This window comes from Pinus tabuliformis, chromosome 1_1 (assembly GCF_031772625.1).
Source record: "Pinus tabuliformis cultivar Carrire ecotype Pingquan chromosome 1_1, CPIR1, whole genome shotgun sequence".
NCBI lineage: Eukaryota > Viridiplantae > Streptophyta > Pinopsida > Pinales > Pinaceae > Pinus > Pinus tabuliformis.
In genome coordinates this window covers 628,335,490-628,357,399 of record NC_142297.1, presented here as the reverse complement: position 1 = coordinate 628,357,399, position 21,910 = coordinate 628,335,490, and positions in this window count along the sequence as shown.

Here is a 21,910-nt window from a genome sequence, read left to right as displayed (position 1 = left end):
AAAACCCCATAAAGAAGAGCAATCAGCATGGCCATGCTAATGAACAAACAAGCCAAGCCAAGCCAACTCTGAGTACAAATGTCGCTGAGAGATGAAACCACAGCGGTGTTTGTTTACCAGAGAAAAGGCCTTTAAATAAGTACAATATACAACGGTCACCAACTCTATTAACTTAATTTAAAGCTTTTCCGAGCCCGCTTTTTTTCCGCTTTTAAATCCATATCAAAACCTATCAAAATTTGTGAATCATGACATGAATGTTTACTTAATTTGTGAATCATGTCATTAATGTTTACTTAATTAAACAATTCTTTGTCGTGTAAAGAGGTGGAGGAGTTGCTCGGAAAGTTATGGAAATTCCGATTATGTTTAGAGAAAATCTGGTCAAGATTTAAATCCATGTTACAATTGTTAAATTTTAAAATTTTAAGTGTTTTAGATGTTTTTGATGGTGCTGAATCCAATTCTACTATCAAAAATGCAATTCAAATACTACTTATTCATCAACCTCATTAAACTACTCCTTTCTTTATAGCATAATCAAACTAACCGTTTTGCTGCTCATTTTAATTTTAACACTATAAATATGATCGTCCAAAGATTACAGTAATTTTATAATAATCGGGTTAATTTGCTAACCTATCACTTGTATGTTTGACATTAATTATAAATACTTCAAAGATGTTACGTGAACAATTCTATAATACCTTTACATGTGTGATATCTCTCTTTGAACAATTCTATAATAACTCTAAATTAGTGTTTTTTAAAAATATGTGTAAACTTGAGAAGGGAATGATACTGTTTTTCTATACCCCACGAGAAGGTATAAAACCCCTATCTTAGGTTTCTCTTTTCGGAACCTAGGGGTTTATAATAGTATAAAGAATAAATAATATTAAAAGTTAACATTAATAGAAAGAATATATATTTTTTTAAATGAAAATAAAAAAATTGAAGTATAATTAAAAAAAAAAAATTTAAAAGAAGTAAATAACTTAAAAGTATTAACTAAATAAGTCCGAGAATAATAAAAAATCTAAATATGTTGTTTTAAAGAAATACTTTAACATTTAAAATAATAAAGAAATATGTGGTGGGTGAAAAGCCTTAGTAGCTATTAGGTCTATTACATTTCTCCAATCTATCATTTGAGCTTGGAGTTGGCCATGGCACTTATTAATATTAGTGTTAAAGGGTTGGAAGTAAGGGGTAGTTAACCTAGTGCATGTCATTTTATGGAAGTTACCTCTAATTAGTCCTCGGTGAATGTCCTATAGGAAGAGGGAAAATAGTTTGTAGTCCTTATAAGCCATGTGTGTCTGAAGAGAATAAAGTAAATATATGAAGCGACAAAATATTGCCACCTAAACTTGTAATAAGGAGAGCATTGAAACACAATTTTCTCGGTGTAAGTATGATGTTCCCATGAAATAGATGATCTTTCTCTATGCAAATTTGTTGGGAGAAAAGTCTAAGCTAGGTAAGAGGGACCCTCAAGTTGCAAGGCAACTAGAGTCTAACATACCTTAGGGGTAGAATCAACCTTTCAATGCATTGGAGATACAAAATATGGGTAATCATGATGTTTGGGAGAAACCAATTATCTAGGTTAAAACCATGTGAACCAAAGAAGGGTTTTATATTTCTTAATATGAGTAACTGTGTTTATCTACCCTTGTTGAAATCAAGAGCGTTCGCTAAAACCTAAGCTATGTAAGAGTGATCTATCATCATCAAGGTTAATAACGTGAAGTAATGAAGAATCTTTCACATACCAACATGAATTGATCCCAATGTGCCTGTAGCATAAAGGATTTGAAAGAAAGATTTGGGTATCTAAGAAGACCAATCTATTAGTTTCCCATTTGTTAGAACCTCCACATCATTATTATCAGAAGAAAGATCATGGAAGTAGTGAATGGGGTGTTGCTAACTTTTGTAACAATAATATCATGAGGCACTAATCACTTGGCATGAAAAATGCTCAAATACTGTTGTAGCACACTCTCACTATCATGTTTCAATGTACTCCCAAAAGATATATAGTTCCCAAACCTCACACCCATATATGAGAGTAGGTGTAACTAATGATTGAAAGAGGCATATCTTCAATCACATATCCCAAAGCTAATGCTAAAAATATTGATTTTCAATATTTGTGATTGGTGCATATTCTTTCTAAAATCAAGTTAAAGCATGGTTTACAAAAAAATAGTGTAGATGAATGTTAACTTAAGATCTATCATCCAGAGTGATCACAGCCCTTAAGGTGTAAATCTTTATTCAAGTTTTTGCAATTTAAAAATGGTTTGCACCTTGAGAGATTTGATCCCACTCTCTTAGATCCTAAATTAAGATTAATTTACAATGATATATTATTTAAAATGCGAAACTTTTTTTTTTTCTAGTTAAGACTAATCTAAGTACCCACGGGGGATTTGAACCGGTGACCTATCGCAAGGAGTGCCTTAACAAGGCACCCATTCACCATCAATCCAAAGCCCGTGGGCTAAAATGCGAAACTTTAAATGAAAGCAATGATTTTGATTTTTTTTCTCAAGAAAAAAAATCGAGAACAAACTCTAAATTTTACTTTATATAAAACCCTAGAATCATTTATAAATCGAAATACAAACATTTTAATATTTTTATTTTTGCATGTCCCATCCTTTTTAATAAAAATTGAATGACTAGCTTATTAATACTTGCATTATTGCATCTCTAAGATGTTCATGAATATAAATATTATATATCAAAGTGAATGTAATATAGCACACTCACTCACTCACTCACTCACTCACTCACTCACTCACTCACTCACTTACTAGGTCATGAACTGTTTTCTTTTTGAAGATGTTCCCACATATTACTTACTTACTTACACATAAAAGGTCATGACCTGTTTTCTTTTTAAAGAATTATTTACTTGTTATCTTTTCGGAAGATGTTCCCACGTATTAAATCTAAATTTTTGTTTCGACTTTTCTAAATTTCCTTCCATTCATAAGTTAATCCTTATGTTCATTATTTCCCATTGTACAATTGCTTTCCTTAATATTTCTAATTCATTCATTTTGTTATAAAAGGACCTTTTTTATCCCAGTATAAGGTATTAGGAAACTTGGATAAAAGGGTTGGGGTTTCATGGTCTGTATCAAGCCCCCTTTGGCATCATGTATCATGCACATGTTTATAACACTTTACGCACCCTTTACGACATTCAAACTATATACATTATAACAAATAACACCCAAACTTTACCAACGGGTTAGGGTTGATTTGATGTTGGATTATTCTATGTATAGTTCATATTATGGTTATAAATCTCGTGGCTATACCTTGGAATTCCTTAACCCACAACATTATATATGTGTATTATCTCACCAATTGATAAGTGTACATTCTAGGGCTTCATGGATGTTTGAAATTGTGACACATCACTCTTGCCATATGGGCAGTCAAGAAATTGACGAGCAAGATTTTAGCACCCAATATGATGGTGGTCAGCTTTTCCTTTAGGCGGTTATGGTAACCACATATCCCCCTCCATTTGTTTGGACGTCGTTAAGCACTTTGAGTTCATGTCATCAAAGCTCTGCATCTTTGATAGCAATGAGGTTTTCTTTACCCTTAATTGTTCGGCACTTAGTCATCAAACTTCATGGAAAGCTTGCCATATTTAAGCCGTATTTTCATCCTTAGTTACCATGGTATTTTTTGGAAGCTTTCCATGGGATACCACATCAATCTTATAATAGGTATTGAAGCATATATGGATTCCTTTCTTTAGTTCTAAATTGTTACTTCAAACTTCCTTCTTTAAAGTTTTATTAACAGTTTCACAATTATTTTTTTGGGATTTGTCTCTTACTCCAGGGTTTATATGGAGGTTCGGCTTCTCTTCTTAAAGTCGCAGTTATTTTTGCTTTTTTTTTGAGGAAGGGATATACCCTACCTTTACACTAGTATTCACTCACTCAATTGTTACAATTAAAGGCGATGAGGGTTTTGGGTCTTACCTTCGGTGTGACTAATAAAAGAATTGTGAGGTTCATATCAAGGTATTTCCTTGTACATTTCTCAGTTTTATTCTTACCCTAAGTTAAGTAGTTCACAGTTGGGATTTTTTAACTGGTTACAAATAATGGCTTACCCATACCCTGTTTCGACAGGCTTAGAGTTCCACTCGTTCCATGTTGGTGTAACCCTTCCCAATGGGTGAACACTTATGTCCTAGGGTTTTCTTATAGAAAATCCTCCTTTCTTATTCCTTTTCTTACTTCTTGAGGTTTTTACTTCTTCTGAACTATGATACTAGGGTTTTTTGACACAGGGCAGAGACTTCTAGCCAATGTAACACCCTTCTCAGGTAATTTTATATAGATGATACCCATTTTACCATGTTTACGCATAAATCTTAATTGTTATTTTCTTTGAAATTCCTCCATGTTTGAACGTTTTGATCCAGTTCCATTCAAGTCAGTAGCGATAGGGTTTGAAGCTTTACAAGGAGTGAACTTTTGGGTCTTTACTTCTATATAATATCTAGGTACTCAAACCCTTTCTCTTCTTTTTGTTTGTCGATACTGGACTCACTCAAATAAAACAGAGGAATTAAGTTAAATTTGGTCAAGTATTTCATGATACTTGTGCCTACATGGAACAATTATTTAAGTCCTTTGTACATTCGACTCAAACTTCGGGTCTAAGTTTATTTTACACTCAAGTTAAAGATTTACATGTTTACTATTCTCGTCTATCATGACCATTGTTTGTAATTAATTAATCGTATTAGAGGCTAGATAATAATTGATTCTTTCTTTATATATACAACGTCTATTTGTTCCAACACCTTTATTTTCAATTAAAGTTATTTGGATTCCTTAATTGTTCTTATAAAGAACCATGTTTGTCATTGTTATTTTTTCTTGTAGAATATCATCTTTCATTAACACAATATGTTTTATTTAAGCAATCTTTCGTGTTGTGTATATATGAACAATTCTAATGCACAGAAAAACAGAGTTCATGTTAGGTCCCTATAATACTAGTGTAGCCCCCTTATTGTTATTGTTGTGCCCATGTAGTCCCCATATTGTTATTCTTGTGCCCCATAGAATCCCACCATTGTTATTGTTGTGCCCTTACATTATTATTGTTATCTAGGCTCTAATTATATTGTGATCCCTTAGACTCCTATATATACAAAGGAGGTATTGTCATTTGTATCATCTAAGTAGTGTTCATTTATGTAATGTAAAGTAGGTTTCCCCCTCAAAGAGGATAATTTTTAAGTCGTTGGTCTATCTTTTCTTCTATTTTGTGAGCTGGTTGCATAACATTTGGGATCGAAGCTTTGTAATTCTAGGGTTTCGCTTCTTCAAACATGCCATCTTCGAATTTTTGCTATAGTGCTTTTTATACGAGGCTTTAGAAGCTAAAACTATGACCACGTGGAGAGGACATCTTGATGAAATTTTTGTACTAATTTTAGATCTTGGTTCACTATATTTTCATAGATATGATCCAAGGAAGTTAGGGTTTTTGCAGGCTCTAGAATTCAGTCTCAAACAAACGACCAAGGAAAAGTCATCATAACTTTCTCTCTGAGCATTAGATTTGCGTTTCAAAGTTACTAAAAGTGCATGGATTGTATCTTTTCGTGTATCGTTTTAAGGTTTGAAGGTTGAAACAGTGACACATGGCATCCCATACAACTTCTCTTTACTGAGCAAGTCCATAATCATGTCATTGTGGGAGATTTGGCACAACTCTATACTGAAGAATCCAATATTGGTCTGACTTGTGTCATTAGAAAGAATATTCAAAGGGCTACCATAAGACATAATTTCATATCTTGGGGATCTGAAATTATAGAGTTAAAACCATTTCAAGATTGAGCTCCTAAAAAATAAGAAAAAGTGAGTAAGTTTTTAAATTTTTACATAACTTTTGTTTGACAAAATCAGTTTGAAATGATTCAAAGGGCATAGAGAAGCATATATATCATTGTTTGATTCCAAAATGTCTCAAAACAAAAAAATAGAAACACCTAGTAAGCAACCATAAATCTCTTCTATGATGCATGAAGAAGAGGAAGAAATGCGACATGATATACCAAAATTATGAGACTGAGTGCAATAAATTTCACTCTCACAAAGAGTAACCAAAAATGAATTGGAAGTGATGATGAATGTTAAGATGGATGGTTTAAAAGGGAACATGGATGCTTTAGAATAAAAAATGGAAGGTTTGAAGGATGGCTTAAAAGCATAAATGGAATTTTTGACAAAGTTTCTACAAGAAATGCTTCCTAAGGGTGAAAAGGTATTAGATGAAACTCATGATGAGAACCAAAAGAATGTTAATCATGATTTCATAGACTATAACTTTGAATTGAATACCCACCATATTCCAAAGATCGATATGAGGAAGTTTGAAGGCAAGGATCTGGTAACATGGATGCTATAGATGGAGAAATATTTTGATCTCCATAATGTGCAACACACACAAAAGGCATGCATTACATCTTTATATTTAGAACCCAATTAGTTTGTATGGTATAAATGGCTTTGTTCTCGTAAACCACTTGTCACTTGGTCAATTTGTACATAGGAAATGATAGCACATTATGAAGATACAAAGAGAAACGCCTTCTTTATCCAATTGATAAATCTCAAACAAAAGGGTTTGAGGCTTCAAAGAATAGAATTTAAGGGTAAATGATATTCCAAAGGAGCATAGGATCGATGCCTTCGTAGGGACTTTAAAGGATAACATCCAATGTGAGGTTCGCCTTTGGAAACCTAATTCATTAGAGAAGGCATTCAGAGTGGCAAGAAAAGTTGAAAGCAAAATTATGGCAACAAGGAAGTCTACCACTCACAACTATAAAGATGGAAATGTTGTTTCTCTTAGCCTTCCACAACCTACAAGGTTGACACCACAATAATTGGAGGAAAAAAGGGCAAAAGGGATTTGTTACAGTTGTGATAGAAAATACTAACACTAAAGGTCATAAGTATGATGAGAAGAAATAATTTTACATAGATTGTGAAGAGGAGGAAGAAAAGGAATCAGAAATGTTAAAAGAAGAGGATATACACCAAGAACCAACCCTAGAGAAAGAAGAAATGAATCCGACCATATCTTGTAATGCATTGGCAAGAATTATCACTCCTCAATATCTCAATATAGAAGGATATATCAAGAAGAAAAAGGTAATAGTGTTGATTGATTCAGGTAGTACCCATAATTTTATTCATTGTAAGATAGTTAAGGAATTGGATTTCTTCTTATTTCTAGCACCAAAGTGTCAAGTGATGGTTGCAAATGGAGGAACCATAAATTTCTCTACAAAGTGCCATAATATTAAGCTATCCATGGGGGAATATGTATTGAATAGTCATATTCTTTCCATTCCAATGGGTGATGCTGATGTTGTATTGGGATTCCAATGGTTATAATATTTAGGGACGACAAATTTTAATTTTCAAGAACTTTTCTTGAAATTTTATGGGAAGGAAAGGAAGTTCAATTAAGGAGTATTGTATGGAAACCAAGAAAGATAATTAGCTCTAATGGCATGACAAAGCTTCTAAAGAAAGAAAAACATGGTGTAATTGCACGATCATGCTCATTAGGGTTTCAAACATCCAAATCATCTATTTCTCTAAATCTCCAAAAAGTATTGGACAATCATTCCAAGGTATTTGAGACTCTCAAAGGCCTCCCATCTATTTCTGATCATCATCATGCTATTCATTTGATTCTAGGAAGTGTTCCTCCAAACATTGGGCCTTATAGATATCCCTATGCCTAAAATAGTGAAATGGAACGTATGGTTGCAGAAATGCTAAAGGTTGATATATTTCAACTTAGTCAAAGTTCTTTCTCTGCTCCAACAGTATTGGTGGAAAAGAAGTATGGATCATGGCGCATGTGTCTGGATTATAGGGAGCTCAACAAGCTCACTATCAAAGATAAATTTCTCATTCCTATCATTGATGAATTACATGGAGAAATTTACTTCACCAAGCTAGATATTCATTCAGGATATCATCAAATTAGAATGAATAATGAAGACACTCCGAAAACAACAATTAGAACTCATGAAGGTCATTATGAATTTTTGGTCATGCCTTTGGCCTCACTAATGCACCTTCCACATTTCAAGGTTTGATGAATTCCATTTTCAAACCCTTAGAAAATTTGTGTTAGTATTTTTTGATGATATACTAATCTACAACGTCTTGGAAGGATCATATTTAGCATGTCGACAGGGTTCTCAAACTATTGGAAGAGAAATAATTATACAAAAAAACCTCTAAATGTTTCTTTGGAGTACAAGAGGTGGAATATTTGGGTCATATTGTATCTCATGAGGGTATTAAGGTAGACCCTAACAAAATTAAAGCCATTAAGGAATGGAAAATCCCCACAACCATAAAGCATCTTCGAGGATTTCTCAAGTTGACAGGGTATTATTGAAAGTTTGTTAATAAATATGGAGAATAGTGGCACCTCTAACATCATTACTGAAGATAGATGCATTCTCTTGGAATCCAAAAGCAACTAAGGCCTTTGAACATCTTAAAGAGGTAATATGCCAAGCATACAACCACTAGTAACGATACAACCACTACTGAAAGACATGTTAACAACTTCTATTAAGGAATTGATCCTAGGTATATTGATCATGAAGACATGGTTATGGTTTTATTTTCCCTTTCTCTTGATGGAGATGATAGGGATTAGTATTTTAGCTTGCCTCAAGGAAGTATCACTGATTAGGACACATTCCATGAAGCTTTCAAGAAAATATGGGCAACAGAGAAATATGGAGGCATGTTACTTGATATATGTCTTGCTACAGTAAAAACTAATAAAGAAAATGTCAAGGATTTTGTTCAAACTTTCAATAACCTCCTTAGGGAATTCCTTGAGAGGTTTAAACTTTCTTATGCTATCATCCTTGATAGATTCATAAAGTGTTGTCATGGGAAAATTGCTAAAGAAAATACAATTTTATTGAACTTGAAAAATAACTAAATGTTGCTCGAATAGACATGTTCAACTACCCTAGGGAAAAGGATGAGCATAAGCCTCAGCCTAGATACCAAGATGACTCCGTTTTTGAAGCCTTCACCCAAACATTCGTTAATTTCACTTCCGAAATTACGCAAGGGAAAAGGGATCTCATGAATAAAATAACCCTGGTTGAAAGATAATGATGTTCCAGGTCAAATTTTCCTCCTAAGAACCAATTCAACTAAGACAAATATTTACCTAGGAATTCCACCAAGGAAGATCATACCACACAACAAAGTGTCACGAACACCCTTTTCATGGAGTTCCTTTGTTAAACTTTTTCGACCCTCCCCAACAATTTCACATTACATCGACGATTCTCCCCCCCCCCCCCCCCTAGTCCTTAAGGATGGCCCATTAATTATCTTGGGGGCCATGTGGGACTGCAAGATGTAGGGCTTTGACAAGGTTGATATGCAGGATTCACTGCGAAGCTGCGGGACTACGAGGTGCGAGATTGCGAATATGCAAGATGCGGGATTACATGACTTGCGGGATGCGGGAGTGTGGGATTTACAGTATTCTGCCACATGGAGGAGAGAGAAGGGGGCAGAATGACCTTTATTTTTTTATTGATTTTCAGTGTAAATCAGTCTCTGTCCTCCCCAATGCTTTGACACCATCGACGTGTTTCCCTCCCGCAGTCCCTTAAGGATGGCCCATAAGGAACTACGGGGCTGCAGGATGCCCAATATGCTTGACTTGCTATGCGCATGGCCCTCTAATAAGTTATTTTCCTTCACTTCAAGGCAACAAGACTCTTGATCTTCAATAAGCCGTATCTTCTGATCCAGCGGTCCATTTTGGGACTTCTATATACCGTTTGAAAGCTTGTTCCATGCAGTATTCGATAGAGAGGGTATAATCAAGCTTTAATGGCTTATGTGACTCAGGAAATGGCTTCAAATTCATTGTTCTTATGCATCTTGGACAACTGATCATTTGCAAAGAAGTGAGTGACAACAACCAATAAAATGAATTATCATCTCATATGAATTTAAATAGTTTTTTTAATGTATTCATAGTAATGAGCAATTAATGCGAGTGGTCTCTCTCTCTCTCTCTCTCTCTCTCTCTCTCTCTCTCTCTCTATATATATATATATATATATATATTAGTAATGAGCACTTAATGTGAGTGTTTTTTCTCTATAATTTTCTTATTTTTTAATTGTCATTGAATAAATCACATCATTTGGCAAATTATCAATAATGATGATTGAATATAGAGTCAAAATATTGTTTTTTTGGGTGCAAAAATGAATTGTTTTAGAAAAAATTGACAAATAATGAGGAAGATGCTTTTATCATCTCATCTGGCTTTAAACAAAGTTGTTTTTTTTAATATATTCGGAGTAACCAACTATTAATATAAATGTTTTTTTCTTCATAATTTTAATAGCTGGAAATATATTTTATTTATGTCTATATTTTTTCATAGACATGTGTTATGGAAAATGTTAAGTTTGAAACACATTTTATCTTATACTAGTTTATTATGTTGCATATTAGTGTGCATAGATGCATATGTTTTCATCTATCAATAGAGGTTGACCCCTACATAGAGAGTGATTCATTATGTTTGTTAAACAACCTTTTATAAACACTTGTCTAAAAAATATTTAAAAATATAAACATAAACAAAATATATTCCTGGCTATTAAACTTATGAAGAAAAACCATTTATATTAATATTTAATTTAAATTAAAAAAAACAAACAAACAAACAAACAAACCAACCTTGTTTAAATTCATATGAGATAATAAAAGCATCTTCCTTGTTATTGGTCAATTTTCCCTAAAACAATTCATTTTCGCACACAAAAAAAACAATATTTTGACTCTATTTCAATCAACATTAACAAATAAAAACAAATAAAAAAATTATAGAGAGATCACTCACATTAATTGCACATTACTATACATATATTTAAAATAAAAATAAAAACAAAAAATTAAGTTTAAATTTATATAAAATGATAAATTCATCTTCTTGGTTATTTGTCAAATTTTCCCAAAACAACATTTTGACTCTACATTTTGTCAAAATAATTGATAATTTGCCCAATGATATGAGTATGATTACATCCCATCGCAAACTACTCATTAAAAAAAGAAATATTTTGACTCTACATTTTGTAAACATAACTGATAATTTGCCCAATAATGTGAGTGTGATTACATTCCATCGTAAATCTTATATTGTAGATTTTATATTATGTTTATTCAAAATGTATTTCAATGATCTTCAAACTTTAAACTCACATTGTCTTTGAAAACTTTTGAAATATTAATTATAAAACAAGATCTCTTCCAAAAGATTTTTCAATAGAGTTCAACACTTAGAAAACAATCCAATAAAGAAAATGTGAAACACTTTAAAAGAGAAATGAAAATACTATGATGTAGCAACTCTCCTGAAATGGAGGCTAGTGGTCCATTCTTTTATTCTCCTTGCAACTAACCTGAAATGGAGGCTAGTGGTCCATTCTTTTATTCTCCTTGCTTGTGGGTATGCAAGATGATCTGTAAATCTATAACCATACCTCTTTTTAGGCTCTTTGTAGAGATGTGGCATACTTAGTGTATTAAGCCTATAGCTCTCAAGTTTTTTGCATTATGTTCTGGCCATTTTTTATAAATAGTCAACAATTGAAAATTACCTCTATTGCTTTCACTTCCACTTATAAGAAGGTTTATTCACATTTTTTTATTTTTTATTTATAATAAATATGGTTACCAAAAACTTGCAACACCACCAGAATGAGGGGCAAAAAGACTTAAATGATAACTATGTTTCTATTTCTAACTTGCCAATTGATTTTCACTTGTCCTGGGCTTCAACCATGGAGTATTCCAATTGTTGAGAATTTTCCTCCCTCCAAGGCTTTATTGTCTTTGGGCATTCTCATGCAATGTTTGCAACCTCTTGGAATGACGTCTGGTTCTTTTTTATTGGCTTTTGTTTTGGTGATTTTGTATGATTACTCTGCTACAAGTGTAACAATTTTTTAAATTCCTTTTCACACTTGTGAAAAATTCAGTCATTAGTGGCCCAAATTCATTTACTTGGTGGAAGAGGGCAGCCTTGATGCTATGGATACTCATTTGGCTTTGAGCTCCAATTGTAGCAAGGCTATTTCTAGTGGAGATGGTGTTAGAATAATATTTTATAAATGCCCTGGTCTAGACATGAGTACTTTCCACCATATTTTTGGCATCACTATAGAACACAACCAATGCAACTTTAGTTTCTTGGGTTCCATATGCAAGGTTGATCTCAGTGTTTTCAATTTTTCTTTGATTTATCCTTCCTTGGGTTTCCAGGATGGCCTACCTGTTGCTCCTTAGGTTGGGCTCACCCCATACAATTTTTGAAATCTGGCAGCACTTTCCACCATATTTTTCACATCACCATAGAAAACAACCCCAATGAGGCATGTGATAATATGAGCCAATGTTGTCCAAAGTGTGTATGCTCATTCAAATCTCATCCACAACTTCAAAACTCAGTCATAACAAAAACAAATTGAGACATCCTTGTGAAAAAAACCATTAAAAAGAAGTGTGATAGAATGGTTATATAAAGAAATGGGTATATACCATACTCATTCAAAAATTATCTTTTGAGCCATCGGATTCCATGGCGGACTCCTAAACTTGGGTGCACGCTGTGGGAGAGCTTGGTAGAAGAAAAACTAATGCATATCTTAATATCTATGGTGACATGGGTCAGTGGGGAATGAACAAATATGATTCGAGTTTGAATTTCAGACTTGGGCGTCATATTTGGGAGTTATTCAGCCATCCTCCTGAAAAAATATCACATTAGCCCTCTTTTTCCTAAAAATCAATATGAATTAACAAAGCAGACTTGTAGGTGTTTGAGGTAAAATACCTCAGTGACGGGCGTCTGTGTGCAGGTCGAATGGCTGGCTATGGCAGTGCTGGAGCATGTGTATGTTGGGTTCGACCACGGGTTTGTTGGGAGCATGGGTGGGCAATTCTTTTCAAATAATTCAGATGCACGTAGTTAGGTAGATTAAGTATCCAGGCGGGTCGATGGCATGCTTTAATGCATTGCGGGCCCCATAGCCCTGCCAAATCTCGACAACGAATCGAGATGGGGTTGCCATGAGTATAGGGGCATTAAAATTCCCAATGGAAAACTAGTTATATGGAGCATTAAATGTCGAATGTCAAGTTAGTTATTTATTGCCGTTGTTAATAATGTACATGTATGGTGGAAGGGCCTCCATAGGGGCATTAAATGCCCAATAGAAAGCTAGTTATATGAAGCATTAAATGTCGAATGTCAAGCTAGTTATTTGTTTCCGTTGTTAACTTCTTACATTGTGGGCTTATTAAATTGGCAATGGCTAAAATAATTAAAGAAATAGTTTAAACCAGTTCAAAGGAGTTTCATACGATCTGTGGAATCGAGTCCCAAAAGGGTTTAAGTCAAATATACAAAAAATAATTGCCTATTAATTTTTACAAACATCTAATCAACTATAAACATGTGGGATTCCTCTATAAGTGTTGAAAATAATTGAAATATTAAATGTTATAATTAAAATTTAAAAATAAAGTTGATCAAATGCACATATTAAATTCCATGTAAACATATCAATTAGTATTTGAATATCTCATGCAATATCATAATGATGACGAATGTCCCCCTCCCAAAACATTTGTTACCACAATGACCATAAATATCCCATTTTCAAACATTTACATATAGATTATCGTTCTACTTCATTTTCTTGGGGTTAGCAACCTTTATACGATTTTCACAATCAAATTCACCACAACCACCATTTGCTCCAACTATGCACATTAGTATTTACGAGATTCAAATTTACAATTGTAAATGCATTGAAGAAATGTTGACGTACAAATCCGTCCAATCATAGAAATCAGAGTGGTGGCAAGTAAAAGGGTAATAATAAGAAAAACAATTTGATCAAACAAAAATACTCTTTTAAACATGTAGGGTCTAAGGCGCATGGTATCCTTAATTTCTTCATTATTAAGCTGATTACTAAAAGATTAATTATTTACAATGACAAATGTTTATATACATTTTTAGATATTTACGTATTTAATAATTTGTTACTAATATTATGCATTACTTATGCATTACACAATTTTGGTGTAAATTTGAAAATAATAATTTATAGGTGGATAGATTATTTTCTATTCGAAGACTAGAATATATGTAATTTTAATTTTTTATTACTTTTAACTTTAATTCAACTATATTTAAACTAAATCGAACTCGCTACTTTGTAGCACTTGTTTAATGACATGGTGTATTTGGAGCATTATGGTTTTTTTTTCAATAAGAAAAAATTGAGATAGTTTCATTAAAAAATGGAGTTATATTTGCATAATTTTATCTTATCCCCTTATATCATGAACCCCATATCTTGCCCTCCATAAATATCTATTAACTTTTTCACTCTAGAACCTCCTTTCTACATCTTCTGTAAATTCCAATGACTTGTCTCGCTATTACAATTATGGCTTCATATAACAAACTACCTCTTTTTGTTCCTGCAATGATATTTAATAGATTTTCAAAAAATAGATTAAAGAAACTAATTTGTCACATAAACATAATGAGTAAGGAAACATTAGGAAAAAGTCTATTACAGTCCTCCTTATTTTAATACTCCCTAGACACAGAAAGAAACCATTTTTGAAGGCTCAAAACTTCATCTTTCCTGATACACAAAATAACCATCTTTTGACATGCCATCAACAACATGATTATGTTCTTTGAAGATATGACAAAAAGATATCCTCCTGAAAGTCTTAATCAACAATATGATTCGTTGCATCCAGTTTGAGAGAGATGTTGACGCGAAATTTGATCTCATCTGAACCCATTCAGTAATCGCTTTTGAGTCTCCATATACAACAATCTCATCAATTTAAAGCCAATTAGCACAAAATAAGACTTCCCGAAGTGCAAGGAGCTCCCCTCTATTATTGGAGCCTACACCATTGTACCATCTAAAATGAAAAAAAAAATCCAGGCTCTAATACTATGTATGCCCCACTTCCACATAACCGTAAATGATGAAGCCCATAAAAAAACCCATTAAGTATTTTGATCGTATCTCCTTGATTTAACAAAGTCTTCTTGACATCTCCTTCTTTGGCCCTATCTCCAAAAAGTATGTTGATATCTTTAAGCATGTACCCTTTACGTTTAGCTCTACTTGGTCGAAAATCTTAGCATTCTCGGACCTCTAAATTCCCCAAAGGATATAGAATGGTAGAGCATGATATCGTTTAAAGGCCACAAACCACCTAGAAAGGCCATTCTTAATAGAAGACTTGTCCCAAATAGCATGTAACTTAAGCAATTGTAATACCCCACACCATACTGAGACTATGAAAGGGTGACAAGAGAGGAAAAGATGATCCACATCATGTTGTGTTTATCTAAGAGAGGCATGTTGTGTTTATCTCTCTAATTACACGATGTTGTGTAACAAAGGCGAAAAATCCTAGAAGACGAATTTCTCATTGGAATTCAGTGATTTTTTTCAAGAAAATTGATCGTGGGAATGTTTAAATTATTTTTTTGGATTCAGCGCCATCACTATCCCCTGAGGCACCAAAAATTCTGAAGCTTGATAGTTGCAACTTGGATTTCCAAATTTTATCAAAATCGTGTCAATTTATTTATTTGTTTTCCAAATTTGATCTCGCCTCCTTAAACTACTCTCACTGGATGCTAGTGCTATTTATGGCAGTTTTGTGAAGTTGTGAGTGTTCAATTAGCATTTCTACAGAGTTATGAGTGTTCAATTTATTCGTAGTTGGAGAGAGCATAACATCTACATGTGGAGTTTTCTTTCAATGTTGTCGTAGATTTTGCGCAGATGCAGTTTCACCCTCTTTCAAGAAAACTAATAAAATTTAAGGCACTTTTACCTTTTTCTCATAGAGATATTTCATTCACCTTAAGAAAACAAGATTATTGGTATTGTTTGTGTGACAACAACTTGTTGCAACAAACCAAACTAGAGAAAATGAACTTGATATCTTAAATTCCGATTTAAGATTTGATCATGGACAAAACGTTAAAAAACAAGTTTAGGAGTTGTATGGAGAAAAATTATTTTGATGAAGAGAAATCAGTGTAGAAGTTTAACATTATACCTGCCTAAAGCAGGTTATATTGCTTTCAATTCATGGTCAAAAAAAGATTTGTCTTCTATTAAAAAAAAATTATGATGTTTTTATAATGTTTCTTATAAATTTTTATAAAACAAATTTTTGAAAATGATTTTTTTTAAAGAATAAAATAAGATTCTAATGTTTTGTAAATCAACATGACCAAACTACTCTGTTCAATTTCCTCTTAAATTCTAGTTTTGTTTGTTATATTTAAAATCAAATTATATACTCTTTGCAGTATATAACTAATTCATGTAACCAAAGTTGATCAATGAAATTCAGAAGAAAATATGGCTTTAATTTATTCTTTTTGTTTAAACATTAAATAATGTTAATATTTTTTGGTACATGTTGTTCCACATCTCCTCACTTTTCCTTATTTATATTAGAATATCTAGACAACTTATTCTAATTGGTTGCATAACTGTTCTTATTCTAAATCATAATAATTATTAAAACCCACCCATATTTTACATATATATAAGACTTATCTTACCACCATAACAAAGTATGTTTCCCAATATGGATATTTGTATCAAAACATTAGAACACTGATTGGTCCATGGGGCTTATTTCCTAATTTTATCCTTACCCCTTTCGACTTACCAAATGAAAATAACTTTATAGGGTTTGATATTACATGTGTTTTCCTATGTTTTTCCATCCACCCCTCCAAACCTTTATGCAATCAATAATGGTACAAAGGATATGCAAGACAACTCTATGCTATCTTGTTAATATAGTAACATTATAATAATTAAATATAATTGCTTTAAATTTAAAATAATATTTTTAATACTAATGAGTAGAGATTTTTGTAAAATTTGTGCCTGGAACGCGACAAAGAAACTAAGAGATTTAAAACAAGTTCTGAGATCAGATTCTTCGTCAGAATTAGATAGATTAAGAAGTTCAACAACATATACACACTAACTACCTAATACATACATCCTACTAGCATGATTTCAACCATATATCTGGGAAAAAAAGGCAACAAGGAGAACTTTTTTACTAAATTTAGTCATTCACAAAAGGAGGATTATACTGACATTGCATTTCTTCTTGAACTTTTTTGTCTTGTAGCTTGACATGATGAGGTGAGATCATATAATTGGCTACAAAGGGAGTCTAGTTCATCATTTTTTCTATTGATTTGGTCTTGAAACCTCTGCATTCTTTCAGACTATTATGAAATCATTTGGGAGCGATGAAGAAAGAGGTTAAAAAGGAAATGACAAATGATGCACTCGTTGATAAGAGCGTGAGGGCAGAGGGTACATGAATTTGAGGCTCCCTCACCTTCTTCTTTTATACTATAATTTTCCATTCCACCCCGAAAACCTAGAAACCACAAATTCAAACCTCTCGCACCTGCAAAACCCATCTCTAATTCCCAAGTATTTCTTGTCGAATGAAGTTAGAGAATGCCATAGATAAGCATAGAGAATCTCCAAAATGAGGCTATACTTTGTTAAAGTATACAAAGAAAGAGGAAATTTACCAAATTTTTACCCAATTGTTGCCTATGAGTCACAAGCAGACTAGTGACTAGATGAGGTGAAGGATTCTGATGTGCCATGTCACCTGAGCTAGCGCGTTCCTAGCTTATTGTTTCTGAATTATCTTGAAGCATGAACTCATATGTGTGGAGATTCCTTTTTTGTCGAGAGACCAAAATTAATTTCCAAACTTCAAAATGTAATCTCAAGCAATGGATTGAGTTCCATGACAAGATGAAACGCAATGTCAACCTCTCTAAAAAAAATTAGGCTCAAGGGGTTCCCCAAGGCAGGGAGGAGACAAAGTTGAATTTTTGCACTGGTCCAATAGCCTCCACACTCCCTTAAATAACTGAAATACATGCCATAGCCATTACACACCACCATGAATGTGAGGATCGAGTTTTGTACCTCCACACACAAACCATCTTTTCCTTGGGTGTGGGCAATAAAACTCTCAAGTCTAGTTATCGGATTTACTTTGTTCACAAGGTGATATTTTAAACCATATCCTTCCATCCATATTCACCTCGGGCAGGGGATAGGTGGGCACATGGCTTGCATACTAGCTGCTTTCCACATCCCAAGAATTACATCGATCGTACTTATTGAATGAGCTTCACATAAAGGATTGAATGAAAGTCACATTCAATCTAAAGATTTGCGCAATCAAATCTATGCTTCCCACCTAGGTTGTAATTTTATTTTGGATTGAATGTGTAATGGATATTTTCATCCCCATGGATGAAATTAGGGTATGGTTCGCCATCCCCTTTTTCCATTGATTTATGTTTTCCCCTTCAACAAACTACATGTTTGGTTCGCTTTCTTATCCGCTTCAATATTATGGATCCTTAGGATATGATAGAAACTTTAATGTCGAAAATAAGCCAAGATTATCTTTATTTTTTTTTTCTAAGTTAGGACTACCTAAGTACCCACGGGGGATTTGAACTGGTGACCTATCACAAGGAGTGCCTTAACAGCGCACTCATTCACCATCAATCCAAAGCCTCGTGGGCGCCAAGATTATCTTTATTCTTTGGAGGAGGAGAATTAGTTTATTAGCCTTAGGATTTGATCCATTTTGCAGGAATTGAATTTTTATGAGAGTTGCCAACAATTGACAATGTAAACTTTGAAACGGGAACTCATATTGTTACCCGTTTTGTAGAGATAACAAAAAAAGTGACCCGATTTGGAAAAGGGGTGATGTAGAACACACATGTTTTTTTTAGAGCATAGTTTTTGGCACTATAAATTTTTTTATGTACATTGCATTTTAGAATGGTAGTGTTTTTTATGTTGATTTAAAAAAGTGGTAATTCTACACCAGGCCCTTTTTTTAAAAGGTTTTTTTTTTTTTTTTTTTTATGCATGAAATGTAAATAATTATTTTGTAAATTTAATAATTTTTGAGGTGGTTTTTTTCTTCATATTTTCTTGTTTTTATTTTAATTTTAATTTTTTTTGTAGTGAGGTTTTTATTGTTTTGCATATTTAAAGAAAAAGGTCGATATTTTGAATTTTCGATATTCTACATATTTATATAGCGTTAATTATTTTTTCAATCCACATGAAATAATTGTTTCTAAAAAACAATATTTTTTAACAATTGACATAAAAATAACCATTTTTAACATAAATATAACTAAAAAACTACACGTTTTGATAATTTTTTGCTAGAGATGACATGTCAAAATCTCAATTTTTATAAGAAAATTTTAACTAAAAATGGTTAAATAATAGTTTTATTTATTTATTTATTTATTTTTTATGAATTTCATGTCAAAATAAAATAAAATAATAATCACTGTTTTTTTTTCAAAAAATAATGATTAACATAAAAATTAATGTGAAAATCACATAATACAAATATTGAATGCATAACAACCTTAATTGAGTGCTTATTCTTCTCATAAAATGTCAAAGTCAAAACATTACAAGAATAACTAATTAATAGTTACAAAAAATGAGCTTGATTTCCAAGCATAACTTAAATTTAATCAACAATGTCACGTAATCCAAACTCTTCGTCCTCTAGAGTTTCATCATTGTCTTCTTCTACAATATTTTCTACTTCCTTTTGCTCATTTTCATCTTCTAATAGATCTTTGATGTCTGCGAATCTCCCAATGTATGTCTTTCCAAACATTTCATGTAATGGTGGTTGGGGTTCCTTTGCCTTTTTTGCCACACATGATTCACTAAAGTCCCTTTTCTTCAGCCCAATTTCTTGCATTGCATCTAGAAGAAATTGAAGTGCATTAATTCTTTGCTGAATGAAATTGCACAGTGGATCTTTTCAATTGCAATGCAATTTCTTCATTTTTGAAGGCAACATGCTAGTGTATACCTAATTATCAAGCACAAAAGAAATTATGAAGTAAATTAGTACAATGACATATTAATTAAAATAACATATTGAAATTCAATTCCATATAATAAAACTTACCTGAGCCAGAAAATAAACCCAAAACCCAATCTCCTTCATTTGAACATATGTCTATAAGATAGTTAATCAATAATTGTAGTTTTTGATAAATGTTAACTATCTTTCCTTTTGCTTCTTTGTCTTCATATGTTAGTTTTCTCACAACAACATCATAAGTCAGTATTTGGCTATGACTCGGAATCGCCCAACAGCCACCCCGGGGGCAGGCAGGCCGCCAGAGTGGCATGGGGTGGGGTTGCAGCGCCCACCCCGACAGCCCGCCTGCACCTCAGGGTGGCTGGAATCGCCCAGCCACCCCTAGGGCAACACCAGCGCATGCCACCTTGGCGGCCCGCCCGCCCCTTGGTGGTGGCTAAGTGATTCCCTAGAATTGCCAAGCCACCCTTAGGGGGCAGAATTCTGGGGTGGCGCGGGGTGGGCATCACAGCACCACCCCGCGCCATCTCGGCGGCACACCTGCCCTGCGGGGGTGGGCGAGGCGCCGGGGTGGCCTGGGGTGGGCGCCGCAGCACCACCCCTTGCCACCTTGGTGGCCTGCCCGTCCCTAGGGGTGGTTGGAAGATTCCGAGAATCAACCAGCCACCCCTCGAGGGTGGGCGGGCCGCCGGGGTGGTGCGGGGTGGGCGACGCAACATCACCCCGCGCCACCCTGTCCACCCCTTGCGAGGGGTTAATTGATTCTTGGAATCAACCAGCCACCCCCGGGGGGCGAGCGGACTGCCGGGGTGGCATGGCGTGGGTGCCGCAACACCACCCTGCGCCACCCCGGCAACCCGCCCGCCCTCGGGGGTGGTTGGTTGATTCCCGGAATTGCCCAGCCACCCCTAGGGGCGAGCGAGCCGCCGGGGTGACGCGGGCTGGTGCTACCCTAGGCGTGGCTGGTTAATTCTGAGAATCAACCAGCCACCTCGGCGGCTTGCCCGCCCCCCGGGGGTGGGTGCCGCAGCACCACCTCGGTGGCCCGCCCGCCCCTCAAAGATGGCTGGTTGATTCCCGGAATCGCCCAGCCACCCCAGGTGGGCAGGCGGGGTGGCATGGGGTGGTGCAGCGGCGCCACCCCAGCGCCCCACCCACCCACCGGGGGGGCCGCCAGGGTGGTGCGGGGTGGTGCTGCGGCGCCCACAAGGCACCACCCCGCTGGCCCACCCACCCCCGGGGGTGGCTAGTTGATTCTCGGAATCACCCAGCCACCCCCAAGGGGCGGGCGAGCTGCCGTGGTGGCGCGGGGTGGTGCTGCAGCGCCACTTCGGCGGCCTGCCCACCCCCTGGGGGTGGCTGGGCGATTCTGAGAATCAACCAGCCACCCCCGGAGGGCGGGCGTGCCGTCGGGGTGGTGCGAGGTGGGCGCCGCAAAACCACCCCTCGCCATCTCGTCGGACTGCCCGCCCCCTGCGGGTGGCTGTTTGATTCTCGAAATCAACTAGCCACCCACGGGGGCGGGTGGGCCACCGGGGTGGCGCGGGTTAGTGCTGCCCCGGGGGTGGCTGGTTGATTCCGAGAATTAACTAGCCACCCCCGGGGGGCGGGCGGGCCGCCGGGGTGTCACGGGGTGATGCTACAGCGCCCACCCCACACCACCCGGGCGGCCCGCCTGCCCCCCGGGTGTGGCTGGTTGATTCATGGAATCGCCCAACCACCCTAGGTGGGCGGGTCGACGAGGTGGCGTT